Here is a 5,569-nt window from a genome sequence, read left to right on the forward strand (position 1 = left end):
TAAACTCTTGGCTTTCCCTAGCTACCTTAAATGCTAGACCCAAGGCTTGTCCTCCCCTAAATCCTACACCCTGTGGAGAAACCCTACTCTAGGCTTACCCTAGCTACCTTAAATCCTAAAACCAAGGCTTACCCTCTCCCCCAAATCCTAAACCGTAGGGAGATACCCTACCTTAAATCCTGAACCCTAGAGAGAAACCCTGCCTATAATTCTAAACCATAGGGAGAAACCCACACAAAACTGACCTTAGATGAGTCTATTTTTATCTTGATCATATTAGAAGCATTCCATAAAAGACATATCCAACGCAACATTAAAAATGTGAGCGTTAACGTACATTATGATTATTCAAGGTTACTTTTCAATACTGTATTCATATACATTACAGCATGGCCTTAGAGAGTTACCAGATAGTATATAACAGAGAAGCAAACTAATTATGACCATAAAAATCTGCAAAACACAGGGTATAGTGTGTCACTTTTCAGACAGACAGTAGTTGGAGTGAATCCAATAAATTTAATTGAACTTTCTAATTCATGATTATCCCACATTCCCATGTCGTCCCCACTGCCCGTCACTGTACTGGATCGTCCACTGTCACCGGATACCCACAGTCAAGGGCCACGTACGTAAACTGGGGAGGCCAGGCCAGTCTTCTCCAGGTGACACTACTCAAGGCTGTAAGAGAGGAGAAAGGAGGAGTGGATTCATATTGTTTTCTGTCAAATTGTTATCTTTGTGGCCTGAGGTGGTCTAGCGGTCTTAGCCACTGCCTCTAGAATACATGTACTAGTGCAAAAGTGGGTTCAAATCTATCCCACTGCTATTCAAGCACCCCTGTACTATATAATTATGTACAAGAACAACAAATATTTAAATGGATACCTTCAGTAATTGGAGAGTTGTCGGCCGAGGCGAACAAATCCTCTTTTGCTTCTCTCATTGTCGTCGTCACACTCTGGTCCCCCGAAGATCTGAACCGTCTCCTTCTTCTGCGGCGGCATGTTGTCAAACTCCTCCACCACGATCGTTCGCACTTTCACACAGTTCTTGATGACCTTCCAACCTGGTCTGTTCAGGTCGTTTCTCAATTCCGGAACAGACATTGCGTCAGCCAGTGCAAAGCCAACACTGAGGAGCAGAGAGATGGTCAACATCATCTTCATGGTGATGAGAATTGATAGTGAGTCTGAGTGTTTGGTTCAGCTTCAGTAACAAGATGCTGGAGGCTGCATGTATTTTGTCTCCAACAACTCACCATTTTTATACCAGAATTAATCCAAGTCACTGTGCTGGTTCAACCAGGGGGCATGGCATTAGTGACATTAGAGATCACTATCGCTAGTTCCACTTCCAAGGAGAGGGGAGTGAAGTGACAGCATTGCCTGTTATACTGTTTATGAAACTGATCAGTCATGTTGTTTTGATAACAGCTATTACACCATATCATACCTAACAATGGCCTAAGGTTGCATCCCAAATGGCACCCGACTCCCAACACAGTGCATCACTACTCACCAGGACCCTTATGGCCCTCAGAGCCCCACTACTGACCAGGCCCCGTATGGCCCTAAGCAGAGCACCACTACTGACCACAGCCCACAGGGCCCTCAGCAGAGCACCACTACTGACCACGGCCCATAAGGCCCTCAGGAGAGCACCACTACTGACCAGGCCCCGTATGGCCCTAAGCAGAGCACCACTACTGACCACAGCCCACAGGGCCCTCAGCAGAGCACCACTACTGACCACGGCCCATAAGGCCCTCAGGAGAGCACCACTACTGACCAAGGCACACAGGGCTCTCAGGAGAGCAACACTACTGACCAAGGCCCATAGGGCCCTCAGGAGAGCACCACTACTGACCAAGGCCCATAGGGCCCTCAGCAGTGCACCATGTAAGCGATAGGGCATCACCTGGAATTAGCCATACACAAATGTAAAGTATGATAATGTGTAATATGCCCTGATAAAGAGGAAATGACTGATCACTTTAAGCAGTTTCATACGCTATGCCATCTCTTCACTGGTACTGTTGCAATAGGATGATGATGATGATAGCACGTCTTTAAACATACTGTGCTGTCCCTAACCGGTTGCAACATGATGATTGATGATGGTGATGATAACATTTATTTAAACCTACAACGCTGTCTCTTCACTGGTAATTTTGCAACATGACCAGTGGTGGAAAAAGTACCCGCTGCAACTCCACAATGAGCTCGAGAGGCGAAGGTTGAGTCATGCGTCCTCTGAAACATGACCCGCCATGCTTCTTAACACCCGCCCACTTAACCCGGAAGCCAGAGGCACCAATGTGTCATTGGGAACATCGTTCCACGAGGTCAGCTAGAGCGCGATGAGCCAATTAATGCCCCTCCAGCCAAACCCTCCTCTAACCTGGACGACACTGGGCCAATTGTGCGCTGGCCTATGGAACTCCCAATCCCGGCCAGTTGTGATACAGCCCGGGATCGACCCTGGGTCTGTAGTTACACTTCTGGCACTGCGATGGAGTGCCTTAGACCGCTGCACCGCTCGGGAGGCCAAAGTAAAGATACCTTAATTAGAACTCTCCCTCTATACTGCCCCTGTTGGAGAAAGTGCGTACCCATAGTAAACTGAATTTTTTTTTCTCCCAAAATTGCTAATATATGCATATAAAAATTATTATTGAATAGAAAACTCTAAAGTTTCTAAAACCGTTTAAATTATGTCTGTATGTAAAGCAGAACTCTCAGGGCAGCCATTCTCCCAAACACTCTGTGAACAATAGAAAAGTTGGGTCAACTTTGACGTCATCGCCCCCACCCTTCCCAGGCAGCTACGAATCCAGGAACAGTCTATCTGTTCAGCGCGATGCCTGCTTTCAAATGGTGCGTTCATTGTGAGAATCCCACGAGCCCTGCACGTTTGGCGGGCGAAATTGCTCGTGTCCCTCTGAAATACATGCACTCTATTGCCGCGGCCGATTTGGAGTATGTTCCTTTTCCAAGATCAAGCATTTGAAGCCGGTTTGTCTGTTAGCGCTGTCCTTTGTTCTACATGCTAAAAACATCATAAAGCTCGATTTTGCACATCGTTTGACCAGTTTAATCGACATATAATATGTAAATTGGAAGTTTTAATGCGCAAGAGTGCTGGACCAGAAGTCATTTTTGATGCATTTCAGCTGAAGCTGTTAGCATATGCTAATACAGGGACACACAATGTGAAACCAAACGATTTATTGGGTAAGTATGACTCCTTCTACGTCTTCTGATGGAAGAACATCAAAGGTAAGGGAATATTTATGTGGTTATTTTGGGTTTCTGTGGACTCCAAACGTAGAGGAGACATATGCTAATATCTGAGCGCCGACTCATAGTATAGCCCAGTGAACGATGTCTGTAACGTTAAAAATAAATGTAATACAGCGGTTGCATTAAGAAGAAGTGTATCTTTGTAAATATATGTAGAACATGTATATTTAGTCATGTTTATTGCTTGTTATCTGACGTTATCTGTCGGAGCTATCATCATTTCTCCGGACATTTGAGTAGCATGTTTTTTTTTTAAAATGTCGTCAACCGAGATTTATGGATATAAATGGCATATTATTGAAAAAAAAATAAAATGTACTGTGTAACATGTAATATTACTGTCATCTGATGAAGATTTTCAAAAGGTTAGTGAATTATTTATTTTTTAATCCTACTTTAAAATTTTATTTTTCTGGGACAAAATGGCCGCCGCTTGCCTTTTGTTTCGGTGGTGATCTAATATAAATATGTGCTATGTTTTCGCCGTAAAACATTTTAGAAATCTGACTTGCTGGGTAGATTAACAAGATGTTTATCTTTCATTTGAGATATTGGACTTGTTAATATGTGGAGGTTAAATATTTTTAGGAATATTTTTTCGCATTGTGCGTAATGCTAATGAGCTTGAGCCGTAGTCACGATCCCGGATCCGGGATGGGGAGCTCTAAGTGTTAATAGAAAATGAATCAAGTAAAAATGTAAGTCATCCAGTAAAATATTACTTGAGTAAAAGTCTAAAAGTAATTGGTTTTAAATATACTTAAGTATCAAAAGTAAATATAATTAGCAAAAATATACTTAACCTGTTGCTTCTACTCGGGACGCTTGCGTCCCAACTAGAACTCTGGAAATGCAAATGCGCTACGCTAATTGCTAATAGTATTAGTTAAAACTCAAAAGTTCATTAAAATACACATGCAGGGTATCGAATTAAAGCTACACTCGTTGTGAATCCAGGCAACAAGTCAGATTTTTAAAATGCTTTTCGGCGAAAGCATGAGAAGCTATTATCTGATAGCATGCAACACCCCAAAAGACCCACAGGGGACGTAAACAAAATAATTAGCATTTCGGCGTTACACAAACCGCACAATAAAATAGAAAACATTCATTACCTTTCACCATCTTCTTTGTTGGCACTCCTAGATGTCCCATAAACACTATCTGGGTCTTTATTTCGATTAAATCGTTCCATATAAAGCCTAGATATCGTTATATGTAGACTGTGTGATAAACGAAAAAAACATCGTTTCAAAACGTAACGTCATTTTTTAAATTTCAAAAAGTCGACGATAAACTTTCACAAAACACTTCGAAATACGTTTGTAATGCAACTTTAGGTATTAGTAAACGTTAATAAGCGATAAAATTCATCAGGAGGCGATGTAAAGATCATTAGCTGTCCGTCTGGAAAAATGTCCGGCTAGAAACTCAACGAAAATATCTGGTCCTAGATGTGTTTGACCAAGAAAAACTCGAAGGAAATGACAAGACTCTAGACACCGTGTGGAAGCTGTAGGTTCTGCAACCTCAGTCAATTAATTGTGGTTCACCTTTATCAATGGGATCAAGTAGCGCATGGATATATTTTCCCATTTTCAGTGATCAGTTTTTCCTGTGCTTTTCGATGTAAATGCCGTTCTGGTAAAGCCACAGCAGTGATTTAACCAGTTTTTTAAACGTCTGAGTGTTTTCTATCCACACAGACTAAGCAAATGCATATACTATATTCCTGGCATGAGTAGCAGGGCGCTGAAATGTTGCGCGATTTTTAACAGAATGTTCAAAAAAGTAGAGGGTCGACTGAAGAGGTTAAGTATCAAAGTTAAAGTAAAATTATAAATAATTTTAAATTCCTTAAGCAAACTAGACAGCACAAATTTACGGATAGCAAGGGGCACACTACAACATGCAGACATAATTTACAAACAAAGCGTGTGAGTCCGCCAGTTCAGATGCAGTAGGGATGAACAGAGATGTTCTCTTGATAAGTGCATGAATTAGACCATTTTCCTGTTCTGCTAAGCATTCAAAAAGCAACATGTACTTTTGGGTGTCAGGGAAAATATATGGAGTAAAAAGTACATAATTTTCTTTAGGAATGTAGTGAAGTAAAAGTAAGTTGTCAAAAATACAAATAGTAAAGAAAAGTACAGATACCCCCAAAAACTAGTTTATTAGTACTAATATTTTTACTTAAGTACTTTACACCACTGAACATGACGATGATGGTATTTTTATAAACACACAAAGCTGCTGTGAAC

General features: G+C 41.4%; 1 long non-coding RNA gene across 1 annotated transcript; it reads right to left on the reverse strand.

Annotated features, from left to right (window-relative positions):
* Positions 1–241: 241 nt before the first annotated feature.
* Positions 242–979, reverse strand: LOC135561778 (uncharacterized). The gene is made up of 2 exons (XR_010459646.1): positions 889–979; positions 242–681 (listed from the first exon to the last, which is right to left on the reverse strand). It is a non-coding gene; the product is annotated as an uncharacterized LOC135561778 (long non-coding RNA).
* Between the last annotated feature and the right edge of the window lie 4,590 nt (positions 980–5,569).

The sequence above is a fragment of the Oncorhynchus nerka genome, linkage group LG2, assembly GCF_034236695.1.
Source record: "Oncorhynchus nerka isolate Pitt River linkage group LG2, Oner_Uvic_2.0, whole genome shotgun sequence".
Classification (NCBI taxonomy): Eukaryota; Metazoa; Chordata; class Actinopteri; order Salmoniformes; family Salmonidae; genus Oncorhynchus; species Oncorhynchus nerka.